Source organism: Panthera uncia, chromosome D2, assembly GCF_023721935.1.
Source record: "Panthera uncia isolate 11264 chromosome D2, Puncia_PCG_1.0, whole genome shotgun sequence".
Lineage (NCBI taxonomy): Eukaryota > Metazoa > Chordata > Mammalia > Carnivora > Felidae > Panthera > Panthera uncia.
Genome location: NC_064818.1, coordinates 1,825,468 through 1,848,063, shown reverse-complemented (window position 1 = coordinate 1,848,063; position 22,596 = coordinate 1,825,468). Strand labels below are relative to the sequence as shown.

General features: G+C 42.9%; 1 long non-coding RNA gene across 1 annotated transcript in view; it reads right to left on the bottom strand.

Moving 5' to 3' along the window:
* Positions 1–3,796: 3,796 nt before the first annotated feature.
* The window catches only part of LOC125932563 (uncharacterized), a 179,747-nt gene continuing 160,947 nt past the window's right edge, over positions 3,797–22,596 (bottom strand). Inside the window, exon 3 of the long non-coding RNA XR_007460669.1 lies at positions 3,797–3,971. This is a non-coding gene — a long non-coding RNA (uncharacterized LOC125932563). The remainder of the gene's footprint in view (positions 3,972–22,596) is intronic.

Sequence of the window (22,596 nt, the reverse complement as noted above, 5' to 3'; positions counted from 1 at the left end):
CAGTTCAGTTTGAGGAATCTAGTGTTCTAAAGTATAAATGACTGACTTTTTCATCTCCAGGCTCAAAAAAAGGAGTGCAAACAAGGCTTGGTTGGCCTCCTCGGATTCTGGAAGATGAATATTTCTCTCTTGAGAATACTGCTTTGACCCACATATTGGGAAGCATGAGAAGCTGTCAGCTCCGAGTGAGGCTCAGAATTGGACAGTTTATAGGAGCTCATTCAGGATACAATACAAACAGCCCCACCACGAAGGTCATATGACACATTAGATCCTCTGATATTCGAGATTACTAGTGGTATCAGTGTTGGAAAATGACACCACGTGGAGCTCCTGGTAAGTCCCAACAGATGAATCACAACGCAGACCCCCAGGGGTCTGGAACCAAGACAATTCATCTTGAAGGGGAAATTCTGCATTTGTTTTGAAGTTTCTGTCATGCTAATGAGCCATAGTCGAGATGAAGCACGTGGGGCACCAAGTGACCCTCAGACACAAAGTCACCTCAGGACCAGAACTGCCCCTCAGGAGCTGGATTTTCTCTGACTCCCCAAACCACAAATACAAAGAAATAATGATACATACGGATCACTTTTCTGGAGGCAAGAAGGCAATAGAACATCTTCAAAGTGCTAAAGAAAAACACTATCAGAGTAGAATTCTATACTCAGTGGAAATATACTTCAAAACTGAAGGTGAAATAAAGTGAAATAAAGGTTGGAGGACTTCATCCCCATAGACCCACATACAAGAAAAGGGATGCACGTTTGTTCACACTGACCAGAGGGGTGCGGGTCACAGCACGTCATCAGGTGGACACCCGCAGAGCACTCACCCACGCCGCCCAGGGAGGCTGCCAAGCGCACGCATCACACACCATCATTGCACTAACACCTCCCCTCACCTGCCACCTAGAATCCCATGTGGCACCCCGTGCAGCAGGCTGAACTAAAATAGGGAAGCCGACCGTGGCTCATGTATGAGTCTCATGTTGCCGCCATAGCAAATTAAACCAGACTTAGCGACTTTCGTTTCTGGAGGTCAGAAGCCTGAAATCGGTCTCGGTGGGATAAAGTCAAGATGTCAGCAGGGCAATATTCGCTTCCAGGGGCCCTAGGGTAGAACCCATCTCCTTTCTTTTCCTCGTGTCTGGAGTCTGGCCACTTTCTCAGCTCATCGCTTCCTCCCCCCCATCTTCCAAGCCATCAGCGGGGTCCACGTCCTCTCACTGCCATCTCTCTGGTGCTCCCCCTCTGCCTCCCTCTCCCACTTCTAAGGATGCTTGCAATTATATTCGGGAACCTGCACATGCAAGATTATCTTCCTGTTTTGAGGCCAGCAAGTAGCAACCCTAATTCCACATTCCCATGTAAGGTAACATCCTCACCAGGCGTGGGGATCAGGAAGTAGCCAACACTGGGGGGCAGGCATTATTCTGCTGACCACATTTCACAAGTAACCAGACTCGGAATGTGCTTGCAAGCTAAAAATATACAGCAGCTACACTAGAGCCCCTTCCAAAAGTGGTTCCAGAAGACCCTGGTGAAATCTAACCAAGCAAGTGTGAGCCTCAATGGCACCAAAACCATTCAATCAAGAAGACGAGGAGGAGATCCGCCCATGTGCTGAGTGGCAGAGAGCTTTACTAGCTTGTTGGGGGGTTAAAGGAGAGAGCTTGCAAGACGGGAAGTAAGGACGTATGGGGTATATTTATAAGCAGACTGATGTACTACATGGGACATAAAGAAGAATTCAGGGGAGGGAGAGAGAGAGAGAATAACCCAGGCAGGCTCTGTGCTGTCAGTGCAGAGCCCCATGTGGGGCTGGAACCCATGAACCATGAGATCATGACCTGAGCTGACATCAAGAGTTGGATGTTTAACCTCATGAGCTGCCCAAGCGCCCCTCCCATAATACCATTTTAGACCAAGGTATCCATTTTGCAGCAAAAGAGTGTGGAAGTGTGTACCTGACTCTATAAGTGGAATGGCCTCCCGAATGGCAAGCTGGGGGTGATGATTTTCTTGCATTTTAAAGCATATACATTCAGATGATGTCCCCAAGTAGGAAGAATATGCCACCAGTCTGGAAACCATAAACTGGAAACATGATTAGGGCTGCTTATCAAAGTCCCATGACTGACTTTTGGAGCTCATGCTCACCTCCTCCCATCTGCAGGCTCTGTGGGCTTAGAGACTCAAACTTCCAAATGGGGTCAAGACTTCCCTTCAAGACACAATGAAAGTTCCAACAAACCACAGGCTTGGGTAGCTGCTAGGGCACTGCGGTCTCCCCCACCAAGACCCTGACCATGAGCAAGTGGGGAAGAGTATCTATGGCACTCAGTCTCCTCCATTTAGGTACCTCATGGTTATACTTTTGCTTATTTTTGATGGTCAACAAGAAAATGATGCCATAGTAAATGTCCTTCATGACCTATTCCACCTCAAAGCGAGCTTCTCAAAAAGATCTTAACTATGACTACCTGTGTGTCTATCCATCTATCCATCTGTCTTCTTTCTTTCTTCCTATCTGCCTACTGTCTATTGTTTACTATCTATCTATCTATCTATATCTATCTATCTATCTATCTATCTATCGTCTATCAATCATGATAAGTAGTTAATATTATGCTTCTTAATAGAATGAACAGATAATTTAACCACACACCAAGTTTAGTAATTACCTCATAAATAACAAAACTCAGAATAGAATGAATATTTGAGAATATCTTGACAATGACATTTAAAAGAAATTGCAGTAAGACATTCCTTGAGAATATGCAAGAAAAGCACACTAGTCAGAATCAAAATGGAACTTAAGGCACCGCTGCCTTACTTAGCAAGATGAATCATTCTTTGTACTTTCTAGGGACATTTCTAACGTACTCTATTCTCCTGACTGAATGATCTTGGAGCCACAGAGTGCCATGCTTATTGGTCTCAATGTCTTTTCTTTTCTGTGAAGGTCATCATAGGAAATTGCCTTAAATATAGCACATACAAAATTTAACTCCTTGGATAATTTTGCAACATTTTCCTAGATTTTTAATCCTCATCACAATATATTACTCAACAAAAGTGAGTAGGCCAATGAATATGAGCAAAATATATGAACACATGTCCTTCCCTCTTTTTATATACTATCCAGGCACTTCTCAAACTATAGAAAATGAACTTGTAAGCTGTCTCCAATCACGCCATCCAGTCCTCAGCTTCCACCCTCCACAAACAAAACTCTGTTCTTCTTCTACAGTTGTGCCTGACTAAATGGCAATACTGTTTTCTCAGCTGTTCAACAAAAAGCTCAGACATTACAGTAATATCTCTGAGTGATTCTGTGAGGGATACCATCACGTTCCTTCTCAAATCTCTACAGTGGATATCCTTATCACTTGGGGTCACACTCAGACTTCTCGCCACGGCTGAAGGGTCGGTCCCACATAACCTGCCCATGGCTGCCTCTTCATCCTCACCTCTTACCATCTTCCAAGTCATCCACCGAGCAGTAACCACACACACACACACACCACCCCACCTGCTCCTTGGACACACGGATCATCTTTCCATCACGGACCTTTGGGTTTGCCTTGCTCTCTGCCTGGAACACTCTTCCCCCCGGTCACCTGTCATTACATTCTACATCTATGTGTGTGTATTCATTTGGTTACTGACTCCCTTTCATTAAAGTGTATGCTCCACGCAGACCAGGACTTAGTTTTCTACACAACCCTGTTCCCTTTGACCACTGAGTATCCAGCAGGTACCAAATAAACATTTGACGAATGAAGCAAAGCCATCAAAATGGAGGTGCTTTGGCCTCCTTTACTTCGTTTGCGACATTTCGTCACTTACCTCCACTCCACAGGCCACGCTCACTGCTCACACTGCTGAAATGATCTCCCATCTGGCCGCTCCATTTCACCTTTGCCCCCAGCAATCCATACTTCACACTAATGTCAGTGCCACGATCTGCAAACATAATTATGGCTGTGTCATGACCCTTTGCTTTTAAAGCTTCTCCACTACATTCTACTGATCCTAATTCCAAATTTAATAGAAATCCACAAAACTTAGCTTCCTCTCTAGCCTCTTCTTAGCCTATTTATCTCTGTCTCCAGCCATATCCCTTTGTCTTCTGTACCTTTAAATATTTCATCACTGTTCTTTTTTAACCTATGTATATTTCTGTTTATAAACATTGCTTCCCTAGGGGTATCTTTCATGATCCTACCCCCTCCAAATCAAGTTAGCTTCCTTTGTTATATGCACCAGATCATCTTTCATTTCTCTTTCTAATTTATCAGAATTATTTGTGGCTTTCCTCTGCATGAGAGAGGTGCACTTGCAAATGAACAGGGCGGCTCACCCACTCCCCCCCCGGTAGGGAGCCACGCAGGGCCAGGCCTGTCCAGAGTCAGCTGTGCCCTTCCCACGGATTTTGCATCAAGCGGCGGCTCCCTACACAGATGCCACTGGGCAAGAAAGAGTGAATGTCTACTTCTTCACAGGAAAAGGAGGACCTCGTAATGTCTCGCGTGGAATTGGGCAGCACTTTGTGAAACAAATCGCGTAGCTGTTACCAGTGCTACATGAGCTTGTCTTAAGATCAAGAGCTGTTACATTGGATCTGGACTGAGTACATGACTAGAAAGGTACTAGAAAACAAAACAGATTTTTAAAAGGTGCTTTTCTTTCATCTTTTTCTAAGGCTACCAGATAAACTTCTCAAAAGAGTCTAAGGCGTGACCCCAGGCAGCCAAATTCAAGCCCTGCAACGTGTACGAATAGAGATCACCAGTCCCGGGGAACTGTGCATGGGGAAAATCTGCTTGCTGGATGGCGCCCCTTTCCTCCTCAAGCAGTTGCACAAACCCTTTTACAGATGTGCCGTCATTAGCTTTCCAAGTAAGTGTGCTCTTCAATTGATACACAACCTGCAAATAACCTTCAGTGAAGACTCTCCAGTAACACACAGTTGATGGTGTGCAAAGCACCTAGTGAGAATTAGAAACAGTAACTCCGGATGGTCCCTGCCTATCAGGACTACCAAAAATAAATGACAGTATTCAAGGATGGAACGCAGGAACCCTATTCTACCCCGCAATTTCCAGCAAAGTGGTGGTTTACTAAAGGTAAAAGGTGAGCAAACATTAACACTCTCAGGTGCACTTAAACAAGTACCAGAGAATAGTTGCAGGGGAGAGCATGGGGAAACAGAGGAATATTCCTGCATTCAACATTCACCCATGATGATATGCATCCAAGACGTTTTCACATTATAGGTAATACTGAGAAAATTTAAGCTCAGGTTTTAGTAACATCCCTCAGATATTGATAACTTTATCAAACCCCATTATGTACTCAGTAGAGAAATGTCTGCCTTTCCGGAGCATCCGGAAAGAAGTGATTTTCAAAGACAACCAGAGAAGCTGTAATTTTGCATATTCCAATTGTTATAGTAAAAGTTAATGAGAAGATCTGAACACTTACAATGCATCAGAGAAAATGACTGCTTGATTTCTTTTGAAATAACTTCTGCTACTGACACGTCATCATATCAGGAAATTTTGGAGTAGTATCCCAACCTGCATGAACTGACCCCTACATTCAAGAGCCATGGACATGCACAATTTTGCCCCTGTCTTCATTTCAGCATGAAGAGCTATCTACACCCTCTTTGCTGTGTTGTGCACGACCATATGAACTCAGCTTCTTTCATCATATTCAGGACATCTTACGTTGCACCAAGGAAGATTCTGGCTTTAAAACTGAAAAAAATATATATCCAATGAAATTTATTATTCATATTGTCACAATTCTAATTTTTCTGTTGTACTCTTTGAATCCTTTTTTTCTCTCTCTCTCTCTTTCCCATGGACCCACCTCTCTCTCTTATCCAATCCAATTTTGTCGCTTCCTGAGGCGCTCCACAGATCTGTGGCCGGAGCCTGAGGGCAGTGTCACTTATTGTGAGATGCTGGCCATGTGACCCTGATGCCTCCTCCACTCTTGTCCTTGTCTCAAAGACATTAGATTGCACCTGTCAGAGTCAGGGCCTAGACAGTTTCCTCATAAAGTTTTCCAAGGATTCCCAAACAGATCCATCCAATGTGTTCACAGGTGAAATGGAATGACAGTAGCCAGTGGTCTGTGTTTGACAAAAGTAAATGTGATGACGTAGTTTAAGAGGCTTAGCACGGTGCATGGTACAAAATGTTCTATCTCAACAATGTCCGGGTCCTTCAAATACTTTAAGACAGCAACATTTATCAAGACTTTAAAAATTATAATCAACATAAAATAATGTGACTTAAAAAGAATAAAGGATATTTATTGAAAGGAAACTCGCAAACTGAAGGAAGTGTTGGAAAAGTGAGGCCAAAAATTAGCATGGCCCTGGGTCTCTTACGCAGGATGAACTCAAAGAAAATCACTTGGCGCATCTCAGGTTCGTAACGGGATCATCTGGGCATCTTTATGAGTATGAATGCCTGGATCCCATCCCCAGACGCTGATGTAGGTTTTCCCGCTCTAGTCCCAATGTCTATGCTCCAGAATCAATTTCCAGGAAGAGAGAACGGGACTGGTTTCTGTTCGGTCCAGCTGTGTCCTTTCTGAGTTCCTGCCTGCTGAGTCTGTCCATTTCTGATTGAGGAGTGTGGCGTCTTCAGCTATAGTAGTGGATTCATGTGCTTCTATCACTTTTAACCTCATGAATTTGGATGATCTGTCGTTAGACAGATATACGTTAAGGGTTGTTAAGTCTTCTTGAAGAATTAAACCCTTTATTATTATATAATCCTTCTCGTACCTGATAATTTTCTGTGCTGCGAAACTGGATCCTTATGAAATTAATATATTTATATAAACTTTCTTTTAACTGGATCACCGTGATGTGTCTTGCTGTAAGCTGAATCTGAAGCTTGTCTACCTGGTGCCCCCCGCGAATCACCGATTCCAGCTCAGGAGCTCTGCCCTGGTGCTGATGCAGGGTATGGGCTCCAGTGGACTCTGGCTCTTCACACACCCCCATCTCTCATACTTTGGGGACAGCAGTTTGCTCGGTGACTTCTGTTCTCTTATGGATCCAAGAGGAGTTGGTGAGAGTTCACAGAGCTTTCTCACGTTGTGAGGGCGGGAGTGCCGACCTCCCTCCTCACACGTCTGGTCGGATCACTGACCTGCCTGGGATCACACAACCACCCTCGTGTTGCAGAGAAATGCTATAGCTTGTGGTCCGGCCAGAACTGCAAATGTTAGGAAAAGGTAATTTCCCACAGGAAAGGGAGTTGCTATTATGAAAAACACAGGGTGAAGAACAATAGCTGGTTTCAAAATAAGCAGAGAAACTCAAGAGACTGAACACCACAGAGATCCAAAATGAAAACAGAAGGCCGAAAGAAGGGCATAGGACTGGGGGTGTGTGCCTAAGGAGGTCCTTGAGTATGAACTTGACTGAGATGCCATCATCAGAACTTGTTTGGCAAGCGGGGAAAATGATGCATTTCCTGTTCAAATACACACTTTTATTGTATTTCATCCACTGGATATATTGTGGAGAAATATATTTGGAAAATCCATTTTCCTCACTGCATATTTTATTATACAAATTATTACTGGAGGAAAATGAGCTCAGATTATAAACTCCACCGTAGTGGATCCATGCATGAACTGATTGGTACTAACTGGCTACTTCCTTAACAATAATGCTATGCCATAAAAAGTAATATTGGGGGGAAAACGGTTTTACATAGTCAGAAATAATTTTACAAATTTCAGTATGATTTTTGGCCACAAGAAAGTAAGAAATGAAGCTGCATATTTGTCGGGAAAAAGGACTCTCCCTTACTTGTAATCCTCTGCTTAAATGAGAGTAGAAACACACGGTCGCTCGGTATAGAGCGTGGACTGCAAAATGCACATGGGGCCTGGAATGTCACAAGAATCACAGAATGTGCCGGCAGAAGGAACACTGCCAGCCGTGGAGGCCGCAGAGCGTGTTCCTGGTCTGAAAACCACAGAGGGCCAGGGTGTGGACGGTGTGAGGGTCACTTGCCATGGGCACAAGAAGTAACCGGGGAAAATGTTTAGTGGTATTGTCAAGATTAAAATGACCGCAGTAAGTCCATTTGAATCAACTATTAGCCTTTCATTTGGGGACAGGATCGGTGTGAACAGGGTACAAACCGCTGCTGCCTCAGCCGAATCACAGTTTCCCCACATCCTTCCGTCCGATGAGATCAAACACTGCAGAAACCACAAGCTTTTCAGAACGTAAATCTCACACCGTCACCGTCTTTCCTAAGCCTCTTCGATGTCCTGTAGTGTTTTGTTTGCACCTTTTCTTGGGAGAGACTGAGAGTTCCTGGAGATGACGAAGCGTCTCCTGGTGCTCTGCATCCAGCCACTCTCAAACACCTGCAGTTTCCAGAGCCCGCTCACTGTGCCCTTTCCAGCCTGTCTCCCGGCCAGGAAGGCACCTCATCCGCTGTGGCACCCCTACGTCCTCCTGGTGTTCCGACGGAAGCCCAAGTTCCACCTCCTGAAGAAGTGTCCCCCGGGACAGTTTACGCAGAACCACCTGCTCTATGGCCTTTCCTTCCCAGCTCACAGCCAGACTACAACGTCCAGCAGAACAGGCAGAACCTGACATGTTGCCACCGGGTCCCACCACAATCCACCCGAGTCTAACACACAGCCTGGCGCATAGGACACTCTCAGTACAGGTTCGTGTAATGAACTAATAAATCTAAGTAAAATAACAGATGTTCTAAGAACTGTCTAAGACTCTCTTAAAATACTGTTAAATATAGTTAAAACGCCGTTAAAAAAAAAAACATGTGAAAATCAACTTCATATGCATGCTAATGCTACTGTTGTTTTTAAAAACCTAACAGAATGACTTACAAGATCCTTTCAATAATTCGACTGGGGTTTATAAGATTTGAATGAAGAAAAATCTATCACAGCAATCTGTGAATGCTTTGTTAGAAATAAAAGGCAATCTTAGGAATTAGCAGAAATAAAGTAACATTGACAACGTCAATTTGCAGAAAGATCAAAAGTGATTTTTTCCCTAGATAAAAGGAGGATTATTAATAGCTGGCATGAGAAATCAAAAAGTAGTTCAAGCCTATTTCAGACTGGAGTGTCAAATATTATTGACATTAATATAAAAAAGAAAACAAAGCTTTTTGCAAATGAGTTGCCACCCTTGATGTGAGTCTTTCAAGCTTTCCCATAGTCCAACCAGTTATTAATAAATCAAAGGCAGAAAAGATCAAATCCATCACTTTGTCTTAACTCCCTGCCCCTCCTGTAGCTGCCTGACAGAGTGTGATTTATGATACAGATGTTGTGCTCTGGGGCTTGACATGGCTAGCACGGTTGCGTTTAATATTTCCTTGCAATCAGCTTAGATCTCCTCCTTGACAAGCATTTCATCCGCAGGATGGAAAAGGGGTAACTAAATAAGCAAATGTTATATCCTAAGATACACTTGCATTCTCTGTGTATTTACAATTAAATCTTTTTTATAACTGTTCAAACATTTGTATTTACAACAAAATCTAACCATTGTCTGCTTTAATTTCTTTAGACATCAAAAATGTTTAGTCCTCATAGATGATGCCTACTCTCCTGGGTGTTGCCCAAACATAGAAATAAAATTTCATCAGAGTTTAGAGTGCCCCCAACTGACACAGCAAAAATACTTTAGTTTTTGTTTTACTGATTTGTTCAATCAATTTATCAATCAATCGGTCAGATAGACTCACAAACCAAACCTTTATGATTGGCTATCAGTGATTTCTATTTATGCTTCAGTTTTCTCTTGCTCAAAGTAATACAATTAATAAAAAGCTAGAACACTTTATATATCAGGAATTCAATCATTATTCGTCATTTCTTAACACTATGATGTATTTCTTCCTTTTTCTAATTTAAAGGTTAATTTACTCAATATATTAAGGTGGCCTAATCCTTGTGTAGGTCAAAGGATTGACTTAAAATAAATCCCTGACAATGAACAAAACCCTTTAAACATTGCCATTCGTATAAAATACGATGTTGGTCACAAGGAAACAATATGAAGAAAACAGCAAAATATATGATAAATAGTAAATCCAGTTCAAATCTTACTCCCTGATTATGTCAGAATTATATTTACATACATGGATATGTGGTTCATTTAATATTTATCCATTAATAGATTTAACAAATGTATTATTTGAGAGGCATTGTACAAGTGCAGCAGTGAAAAGATAAAAGTCTTCTCAAGACATTTTCACTTTATACCACCTTATCCTGAAAAGATTTAGGCTGACTTATAAATCATATACAGAGGAAGATGCTACTAATTAAGCTGATGGTTAAGAAAGAAGAATGTGTGGAGACAGAATATAAAGAAACATGAAATTTTCAGCACTGCGGTAGACACCATCATTTACCAAAGAGCCGGTTCTCTGCTGCCATGAGCCAGACAGCCCGGGTCCACCAGGGAAGGGGGAACATGAAACCCAGAGGCTGGCACTGGCCCCAGTGACACAAATACACAGAAGCGCTTTCGTTACAGTTGGGAGAATTTCCAAGATGGCTTGTGATTCTCCATCTTCTCTCTTACTTTGCCAGAATGACCAGGGAACACCTGGTAATTAATGGTGTCACAGAGCAAAAGCGACCTAGAACAATGGGCTCAATATGTAGTCACATCAGAGGGTTTTCTGACCCACAGAACAGACTCTGTGGCAGCAACAATAAACGTTTCTCTGTGTTCCACAACCGAAAATTTAGGGTTGTTCGTGATTGCTAAATAACCTAATGTATGTTGAATAATACAAATATGTTTATGAGAAGATCCTCAACTTGACCCTAATGAGCAGTGGAGCTGGTCCCTTATGTAACCCACAGGCTGTACGATAAAAAAATACACAGCTCTCTGGAGATAAATGTCTATACATGGTTCTAAGGACAGTAGAAATTCTGAAGTTCATTAAAAAAGTACATCATGTAACGTGTTGAATGAAAATATTAATAGTTACTAATATTTACAGCCTATTATATTCCACAAACTGTGTGAAGCATTTTCTTTTGAGGATTATTTTATTTAATTCACATAACAGCCCCATGAGGAATATACTATAATTATCATCCTCAGTTCATAGTTATTGAAAATAAGACACAGAGAGGTTAAGGATTTTGCCCAAGGTCAGGCAGTGAGCAAGGGCCACGAAATTAAGAAAACAAAAATGTTTTTTCTCGGAAGAACAAATATCTAGGTTCTCTTTTTAATCAGGGGGAGTATAAAATCCAAAATGTGGGTCTGTCTTAAAGCAGGAAATCAACTTTAATTAAGTTGGAACAACGCAGGACATTTTGGTGTTCAGACTTCATATTATGAATCACTTCTCTGCTGATGGCAAAAGCTAAGACCAGAGAATATTTATAACCCAGGTTTCAATAATGAATCTACCTTCTGAGTAATCAGGGTAGACGAGGAAGTGAAACAAAAACATAACTCTTCTTGCTCACATATATATGCGGGATTATTTTAGGGTTTAATCACCAATTTCAACATGCATGAGGGGCTCACCCCCCACAACTGACAATACTCTGACACCAGCTGGGTGTCCTACAACTTACCTCAAACACAAGACTGCCCTCCACACTCACCCCAGGTCCTGTGCTTCTAGCCAGCTGGCCATAAACCAGAGGCTCCCCAGGACCCTCTCCCAGCTTTAATTAATTTGCTAGAGTGGCCCAGAGAACTCAGAGAAACATTTTACTTCCTAGATCGCTGGTTTATTATAAAAGGATATAACTTAGGAATATAGCCAGATGGAGGTGATCCACAGGATGAGGCGTAGGGAAGGGACACAGAACTCTGAAGTGTTCCCTCACCCTGGAGCTCTCCAAACCCCATCCTTCTGGGTTTTCACAGAGGCTTCATTACACAGGTTTGCTTGATTACATCATTGGCCACCGGTGACTGATTCTGCCTCCACCCCCTCGCCCCTCCCTGGAGGGGGTAGGACTGAGAGTGGCTGGATGTAGCCCCCATCTTTAGGGTACCTAGGGGCTTTCCAAAAGCCACTTAATTAACACAACAAAAGACACCTTAATCATTTTCTTCTCTTAGTAAATTCCAAGAATTTTAGGAGCTCTGTGCCAGAAAAGGGGAGGAAGATCAAATACATATTTCTTATTATAAATCACGATATCACAGGAGTATAGACTTATTAATTGTTATAGTTTTACTAAGATTGATAGTTACAACTGCAAGATAACATTTTAAATCAAAGCTTAAGTAAAGTACCTGGCATGAGATGTTTTCATGGGAAATAGTGCCAGTTCATATTATCTTAATGTAGCACAAATGACATCATAATGTATCATTTCTTTATTTCATTTTCCTTCATAAAGTTGCAAAAGTGTTTTAACTTTTCTTCTGTTGATAGTTATTACTTATTTGACAGCTATTATCTCTTTGGGGTAAGGTTCTTTTAGACAGATTAATTGATTTAGAAAATTATGAAGAAACTAAAGTATTGGCAGAAGTTTCTAAAATAAGAGATAATGAAATCGTTGTCTATATGTTACAACAGTCAACAGGAATGTGAACACAGATCTTTTAGTTCTCAGAACACATGTTCTTAATAAGTATTAAGTATTACCTGTATGTCAATGTATTACTTAGAATTCCCTGGGAGAAAACACATAAGAATAGCAAAATTAATAAAAAAGCTTAAGTTATATAGTATTTGTCCTGGCCATCAAGGCAATCTCCAACAGATTCAAAAGAATGTCTCCAAATGTTTTGCTAAACATAGTTTTCTGCTAAACACTGTCCGCACGCTGTTGGGGAGGAAGAATTTTCTATCCCTTTCAAGGTCCTTCTGGCTGGAGTAAGAATCAAATTGAGGTGAGACAAAGTAACAAGAGAAAATAAAATTTAATAGCATAGGCATGGGGAATGCACACAGACACGGAAATTCCAAAGACAGGGAGGCAACATGATGCTTCTATGAGCTAACAAGAGGGATAAGGTCTGGGAGGGGAGATAGACCACTAGCAGGAAGGTGGGAGGAGAAGGTGCCTAGCAAAGGTACCTATCACATAGGCAAGCTTCTTACATAAAGAAGAATCTCTCTTCCTGGTATAAGTGGCAGCTGACAAGGAGGTAAAGAGACTTCTTCTGAATCTTCTGGATTTTGATTGATTTTAACACAAAATAATGTTTATGCTGAAGTGGCCCATCTTGGGGCGCCCTGCCCTTGGCCCCTACAAGACTCAGGTGTAGGCTTACTGACTGATATTACTTTGCGCCTCCTTGTGGTCAGTGGGAGGCATTTATGAAAGAGTGACAAAGTCTAGGGGCTGAGTCGTATCCGGCTGTGGAACTCAGTTTCTCTATAAGAATCAAATTAACATTAGCACAGAGATTTAATAGGTTCCCTTGGCCTTACTAATAGAATACTAACTCCACATGACTTTTCAACCTATCTGAACATTTTCCTGTTTAGTGCTTCCTGTTTAGTGACTCAAAAACATACCTTTGCTTATACAGATCAAATTAGGACCCTTTTAGATCTTTTAAATCCTCTATTAAACATGAGTTACAGATCATGTGAAATTGCCTTAGCGGTAGGAAATCCTACTGATTTGCCCTCCATACCTCCCCACCAAAAATACTTGCTGCAAAAGTCCTTTTATGGTAGAATTTGATTCTCAGGGATGGGAAAGGAAATCAAAAGGTCAGACATAATGCTTTGTCAAAACCTAAATCCAATACTAGCACAAGGACCTAGAAGTACCAATTTTGAAAGGACCATTTAACAGGAAATGAGTATCATTTGTCTTAAGCTGCTTTTATAAATTTTTTCAGCTTTTGTCATCAGCTAGACCATAAGACTGAACCTTTACTAACCACCTGCATTTACTCACTGAACTTTGCCCCACATTTTCCTTAAGCTCATCTTTCCAGATCATCTCTTAACTCAGACAACAGACCCCACAAGCACAGCATAATGTGATGGGAACCGCAACTCCCCCTCAGGCGATAGCTCTGGCCCCCAGACCACCCAGACCAGTTTGAGTTCAACTCTGATCCATGCCTGCATAGATGGACCATGGAGTGACCCACAATTATCTCTCCTCATTATAACACTAAAATATCCACTCAAGGAGGGGCACAAGCCTCATTATGCAACATACCATGTACTTATAGGCAGGTTTCCTTAAGGCACCTGCGTGACCTCATGCCTTCTCTACAGATGATGACGAGGCTCCCCTATCTAAACATTCATCCTAAGCCTAAATGAAAGGAACCCACCCACCCTTGCTGGAGGAGTCTCAGCTTTGGAAGTCATTCCCTGTGATCTCCTTGTTTGTTGTAAATAAAGTTTCCTTTGATTGACAATCCCCCTGGTGTAGTTACTGACTCACCGAGGAGACAACTCACGGTGGTTCAGTTACACGTCTACCCTACAGTTAGTCAACTGCAACTGCCATTGGCCATACTGGACACACCAACATCTTGAGCAGTAGTCCTTAATTATAATTTAAGTGGGTTAAAAATTCAGAAGAAGGGATTGTTTTTTTCTTTTTTGGTTGTCTCCTTGGATAAAACTATTGTTCAGCAAAATATAAGTTGCAAAAGAAAAGAGTACATTAAAAATAAAAATTGTAGGGCACCTTAGTGGCTCAGTCAGTTAAGTGTCCAACTTTGGCTCAGGTCATAATCTCGTGTTTCGTGGGTTCAAGCCCTGCATTGGGCTCTGTGTGGACAGCCTGCTTCAGATTCTGTGTCTCCATCTGTCTCTGCCCCTCACCCACTCACACTCTGTCTCTCCCTCTCTCTCTCTCTCTCTCTCTCTAAAATGAACATTAAAAAAAAATTGTGGAGCACCTAGGTGGCTCAGTCGGTTAATTGTCGGACTCTTGCTTTTGGCTCAGGTCATGATCTCACAGTTCGTGAGTTCGAGCCCCACATTGGGCTCTGTGCTGACAGTATAGAGCCTGCTTGGGATTCTCTCTCTCCCTCTCTCTCTGCCCCTCCCCGGCGTGTGCTCACTCTCTGTCTCTCTCAAAATTAAACATTTACAATGCATATTATTATGTTGATTTGAAGGTTTTACTCTGTACAAATCTTGTTTGGATATGCCACCTGTGAGTACCATTCCCTTGACTCTAGGCCTGACTGAATATTTGCGGCTCCAGAAAATTCATATGCTAAAATGCTAATAACCCTAAATGGGATTCTATTTGGAGGTGGGTCTATGGGAGGTATTAGGTCCCATGAGGTCATGAAGGTGGGCTCCCATGATGTGACTATCCTAATAACAAGAGACTAAAAAATGTGACTGTCCGTATAAAAAGAGGTACAGAACAGGTGAGTACACTCTCTGTCCTATGAAGACACAAGATGGCTGTCACCAGGGTCTGAATCTACAGGAAACCTCGTCGTCAACTTTCCAGGCTCCAGAACCGTGAGCAGTAGACTTTTCTTGCTGCAGCCACCCGGTCTATATTACTTTGTTACAGCGGCCAGAGCTGACTAGTACAAGTTTGAACAAAGCGGGGAGACTGGTGTAAAATGAAGTTCTGGGAAACCGTTTCACGTTCCAAGAATCTCATGCAAAGTCGTTTAAATATTACCACCCACTCCATTTACACTATCAAATTAAGGAAATTTGTGTTTTAATTAAGTCTTTTGGAATGAGCACACTCTCCTTACAGAAACAATTAATAATCCATGAATGTTAATTATGTTTGCCGGGTTAATTTTCATCCTGTATTGCGTTGCAGGAGAGTCTGAAATTGATGAATCTTCTTCCCTGTGCAGTGTCACAGAGCTCAGAGCCAGCCGTACAAATCCCAGGGACGTAGGGTTGTCAAGGCTGGGAGTTCCATCTTGTAAAAGATCTCAGTCTTGAGAATTGAATCGGTAATCAGTCAAATGACAGTGAAACTTCTACACAGTGAGCTCCTTCCTGCTCAATTTTATCCAGTCTTTAAAGATAATGACTTTTATTCTCTTGATCTCCTATCCATGAACTTTATTAAATCCTGTCTGTAATGGCCACCGCTTGCAATTTTAAACTTTGATCAAAAATATTCACCTATGCAGCCACATTGTATCAGTTTTGAAGGATGGAGAGCATGACAGAGAAAGCATTTCCTCAAACTGATTCCGCTGGCATGTAGGGAGCCATTGACAACAGTACCTTCTTCTGCACCACTAGTAGTCCATGGAAGAAAAGTCTAGAGTGACCTTTCCTGCTTCTGGGGAAGGGTGTGAGTCTCCTCTTCCACTCACTGAACAAGGGTGTTACCTAAGTACCCACGTAATGCTATCAACCAGTTACACCATGAGGGAAACCAACTTTAGGCTGAAAGCAATGCTGAGTGAAACAGAGCAGAGAGGCCGACCAAACCCGAGGTCACTGATGGAGTCCTTGAATTCCTGGCCCAATCAATTCTGAGATTTCCAGCTCCTCTTTCCAGGTGTAATAATCCACTTCTTTCTTAACCATTTAAGTCACACCAAGCTGAAGGTCCTCTTAATGAAAGCTCACAGTGTTCTAATTCTTCAAGCTAGGTGCATTTGTTTCAGATAAAATACTTTAATTTACTTTCTTTATTGTGGTAAAATATACATAAAATTTACCACTCAATCATTTTTAATTTTATGATTCAGTAATACTGAATACATTCATAATGTTGTATAACCATCACAACTATTTCCATAAGATCTTCAAAACCCCAAACAGATACACTGTACGCATTAAGAAAGAACTGTCTATTCCCCTCTCCCCATCCTCAGCCCCTGGTAAATTGCAATCTACATTTTCCTTCTATGGGTTTGACTCTTTGGGATATTCCATATAAGCTGAATCACATACCGTTTATCCTTTTGTCTTTGACTTATTTCACTTAGCATGATGCTTTCCTATTTATCCATGTTGTCACAAGTATCAGAAATCCATACCCTTTCTAGGGCTGGATAAGATTCCATTCTATGCATATACCGTATTTTGTTTATTCACCCTTTGAAGGATACTTGGGTGTTTCCCCTTTTTGGCTGCTGTGAGTAAGAACTGGGTGTTGGTGTCAGGCTTGGGCTCACAGCCACCTTCTTATCAAAGATAAGCAGCCCTCTGCATCAAGCAGTCCTCTGACTGTTACAGGCGTCTATCAGGATCAAGAGGGCCAACATATTTAACTCACAATTTTTCCCCAGCTTAATGGCTGTTTTATTAATATATGTATATATAATATACATATATATATACTTTATTTTTAGAGAGAGAGCATGAGAGTGGGAGAGAAGCTAAGAGGGAAAGAGAGAGAGAGGGAGGGAGGGAGGGAGGGAGAGAGAGGGAGAGAGGGAGAGAGGGAGAGAGGGAGAGAGGGAGAGAGAGAGAGAGAGAGAGAGAGAGAGAGAGAATCTCAAGTAGGCTCCATACTCAGTGTGGAGCCCAACTCATGGCTCTGTCTCATGACCCTGGGATTGCGACCTGAGCCAAAATCAAGAATCAGATGCTCAACCTACTGAGTCAGTCAGACACCTCACTTAATGGCTGTTTTGAAGGAGGGACCAACCCAGAATTTTCTATTCTGACCTTTTAAAATTCATTTTTAGATAATGGTTTAACTTGGGTGCTGGGCTGACTTCCTAAAATGCTGTCCTAAAAGAGACAACAACCTTTGGATATTAGGTGTTATATTGTTTGGTATACCATGAAAAACTTACCTAGAGATAAAAACTTTGTATCTCATATTTAGCACAGTATTAAGACTACAACAAGGAGGTCATCAGTTGGCTTTTGGTTTGATGTAAAATATATGTGTGTGATGATTTCAGAAAAGTCAAGGGCAAAAATCTTCTCATAGAATATAAACTAATGAGGAATTCATATTTCAAAATAGGTTTGACTGTCATGAGAAGGTAATTAATCTTATGAAATGTGCCATACAGATTTTTTTCCAGGGACTTTACGATGTTGTTGGTGGGAATAAAAATAAACAGGCTCTAAGGCACCAACCAGTCAGTCAAGCCTCCCACTTCAGTTCAGGTCATGATCTTCTGGTTCATGAGTTTGAGCCCCACGTTGGGCTCTGTGCTGACAGTGAGGAGTCTGCTTGGGTTTCTCTCTCTCTCTCTCTCTCTCTCTCTCTCTCTCTCTCTCAAAAGAAATAAACTTAAAAAACTAAAGATGCTCTTAACCTACAACAAAGGGAGAAAATATATATATACTTAAACATATATACTACTAGTAACTGAAGGATCACTTGCTCTTATAAAAAAAAAAAATTGAAAAGAAAAAAAAAACTACTTGTCCAGCAACAGAGAAACGGTTATGTACCTTATAAATCTGTACGAAGGAGGATATGCACCAGCTGTATACAACAAGTATATACCATACTGACACTAAGACGGATCAGCTCTGACCCTGTTTTTATATAGTCTTTTCTAATTAGTGACAAAAAGAAAGAGAGAGGAAAATAAAAATAAAAACAAAAACAAAAGAGGAGAGGAGAGGAGAAAAAAAAGCTAAAAAGAAATGCTAAGTGGGAATGCAGAAGTTTATTCCTGGAACACTAAAAAGACTTTTATCTAGAAAGATTTCGGGTCTCTGAAATCATCTCCACGCATCCGAACTGACAGAAGCAAGGACATGGCTGATTTTGCAGCTGAACAAAACCAGTCTTGAGATTGTAAGCCAAAACCAAAGGTTGGACTTACTTTCCCAAACGCTGCAAAATGCAGAAAACAATGAGGTAAACTTAAAGAGGCACAAAGTCACAGTCGTCCCTTCATACTGAATGCCTCGCGGGTAGCACGTTCTGTTTCAGGCCCTCAGACACAGCGGAGAACAAAGAGACAAGAACCCTGGCCCTCCGCCAGCTTACATTCTTGCCGCAGGTGACGTGTGGCCACATACCAAAATACGTGGTCTGTTCAGTAGTGATAAGTGCCCTGGAGACGGTGAAGCAGGAGAAGCCAAGGGAGTATGTCAGGGGCAGGATTCACTGTTTACGAGGAAATCCAGGGAGGTGTGGGGGAGAAGGTGTGGGTAGAAAAGCGGCTGGGACACGGACAGTAGCTGCCCACCGTGATGAGAAGACAGGGTCTGATGGTGTCCCGGGGGTGGGGACAGGAGGCCAGGGCACAGGTGGGGGGAAGTTACAGACAGTGATGAGCAGAGGACATGACCTGATGGTGTCCTGTGGGGGACACAGGCCAGGGGACAGGTGAGGAGAGGTTCTGATGGTGATGAGCAGAGGACAGGGTCTGATGGTGTCCTGGGGGTGGGGACAGGAGGCCAGGGCACAGGTTGGGGGGAGTTACAGATGGTGATGAGCAGAGGACATGACCTAATGGCGTCCTGGGTCGGGGAGGCCAGGGCGCAGGTTGGGGAGGCTCAGATGAGGCAGGTGGTGGGGCTGCACTGGGTGCACGCGACCAGTAGTGAGGTCTGTGCAGATGTTGGAAAGCAGTGCTCCCAAGAAATGGGGGAGGAGGGGGGACACACGGGAAACTGGCTAGAAGCTCACAGGCTTAGAGCTAATGTGAGACATCTGGAGTAAACCAGGAGGAGGCTCATCAGTTAGCTCACGGGTGTTCGTACTGAGGAGTGCTGACAGGGTCCGGGCTGAGATGGGGACACATGGGGTGAGGGAGCAAGGTGGCCGGGCACTGAACGGGAGCCGGCCCACCATCTGGGCAGACAGAGAACACGTGGTGTGACCGTGGCAGAACCACAAGCCATCCCAGGAAGTCAGCCCGCTGGTCAGCGGGCTGTGGGGACAAGAGGGGTCAGCGGGCTGTGCGGATAAGAGGGGGCAGCTGACAAGGATGGAAGAGGGCAGGAGGCTGCGGGCTGGAAACCAGAAGGTCCTGGAGGACCACCTCTGGAGGCAGTTCAGGGGCTGGGGAGGGAGATAACGTGGGTCTGTCGGGACAGCATCAGAGCAGGGAGACCGTCAGGCCTCCAGGGACTGGGGGTGTGAGGACAGGACACGCCAGTGTCCCCTTCTGCCAACAGGGAGCTGGGCCACCACGTCCACAGGGGCATCAGAGGGCGGAACTACATTCACCCTCCAGTGCACACGAGCACATCAGTTTCTCAGTGTGTAGACAGTGTATGAACTAATTCATTAAATAACTATTTCAAAGACTATTTTATTTAAATGTAATTTATTGTCAAATTGGCTTCCATACAACAGCCAGTGCTCATCCCAACAGTGCCCTCCTCAATGCCCATCACCCATTTTCCCCTCTCCCCCACCCAAACCCCCAATCAACCCTCAGTTTGTTCTCTTTATCCAAGAGTCTCATGGTTTGCCTCCCTCCCTCTCTGTTTGTAACTATTTTTCCCCCTTCCCCTCCCCCATGGTCTTCTGTTAAGTTTCTCAGGATCCACATAAGATTGAAAACACATGGTATCTGTCTTTCTCTGACTGATTTCACTCAGCTTAATACCTTCCGGTTCCATCCACATCGCTGCAAATGGCGGGATTTCATTCTTTCTCATTGCCAAGTAGTATTCCATTGTATATACAAACCACATCTTCTTTATCCATTTGTCAGTTGATGGACATTTAGGCTCTTTCCATAATTTGTCTATGGTTGAAAGTACTGCTATAAACATTGGGGTGCAAGTGCCCCTATGCATCAGCACTCCTGGATCCCTTGGGTAAACTCCTAGCAGTGCTATTGCTGTGTGGTAGGTTAGTTCTATTTTTAATTCAAAGGCTATTTTAAAGTTATCAAGTGGAAGAAGGCGCAAACCTGGGTTGGAGTCCCTAGGACACCACCTTTGTGGCTTCAGGCAACCTTGTAAAATCGCTGTACAGCTTTAATTTAAAGTGCAGGCGATACCACCTAAATTACAGATCGTGACCAAGATTTACCTGTGATGTTATTACTCAGTTATAAATCACTTACTCAATTATAAATGTATGATACATGTTAGATGGAAAACTGAATCTGAAACCACAAGGTCATCGTTTAGAAAAATATGCAAATGTAAGATAACATCACTCATATTTTGAAAAACATGAACAGAAGTAGGAAATAATTTACAGCCTTAACGAGAGACTTTGGGAGCAATCACTCAGACTAAGTTTACATGTAGTAAAATGCACGAATTGCAAGTGAGCACCCTGATGCATCCTACACGGGAACACGCTCCGAGAGCTCCCTGGCTCTGTCCCAGCCCGCCGAGGGCCACGACTGTGCTAGCGACCCTCTCCGTGGTTTCTTCTCACCTTTGTGCTGAACTTCATTCGTTTGGAGTCACGCAGTATTTAGTCTTTTGCATCTGGTTTATTTTATTCAGCGTCATGTTTTCGGGATTTATCCATGCTGTTGTACATACGAGCACCCCATTTTCTATTGCTGTGCCTTATTACCTTATAGGTCAATATCATAACTTTAAAATACTTTCTCTTCTGGACAGATTTGTCCAGGTTTGTCTAATATGAAAACAGCTACAGGTGTTACTACCCTCGTCTTTCCAGGGTGATTATGTATCCTCATTTATTTTCGGTATATGCCCGGAAATGTAATCGCTGTGTCACTGGACATGTGTGCAGTCCAACGTTATAAGAAGTTACTAAACTTCCTTAAAATATAGTTGTGCAGTGTTGCACTCCCATCGCAAATGCTGGGACTTCCTTGAGTGCCCTCCTTAGCAGGCAGCGGCAGCTTGTCGAAGCTTCTCTCCTTGTTTTCCTGATGATCCCCTGGGTTCGGTACATTTTCTTACTCTCATTACCCACCTGGCTCTCTTCTTTCGTGAATGGAAAGTACAGATCTTTAACCGAAACTTTAATCTGCTGGTTATCTTTTCCATACAGGGGTGTAGGATTTCTTGATTCTGGGTGAAATCATTTTGTTAGATAGACATCATGGGAAATGTGTTCTCTCACTCTGACATGCCTATTCGCTCTGGTTTTATTGCGGTGGCAACACTTGAGATCAACCTTTTTTTTTTTTTAACGTTTATTTATTTTTGAGACAGAGACAGAGCATGAACGGGGGAGGGTCAGAGAGAGAGAGGGAGACACAGAATCGGAAACAGGCTCCAGGCTCTGAGCGGTCAGCACAGAGCCCGACGAGGGGCTCGAACTCACGGACCGTGAGATCATGACCTGAGCCGAAGTCGGACGCTTAACCGACCGAGCCACCCAGGCGCCCCTGAGATCAACCTTCTTAACAGAAGTTGTAGGTGCACAAGCCTCTCACGCTGACATCCTGCCTGACTTGCACACCTGCCCGAGTGGCGGCCCCTAGATCCCTCCCCCAGCCCCTGGCGACCACTGTTCTGCCCGCGGTCTCTGTAAGCCTGCTATTTTAGATTCCTCGTGCAAGTGGGTTTGGGTAGTAGTTGTCCCTCTGCGTCTGGCTCATCTCACTCAGAATCATGTCTTGGATGTAGTTGCAAACGGCACGATTTCCTCCTTACTCACGACTCTAGTGACTCCAACAGACATTGTATTATTATACTGTACCTGCTTTACACTTGGGGAAAATTATAGGCTATTAATTTTTTCCTACTTCATTTTCTTTTTTTTTTTTTTTTTTTTT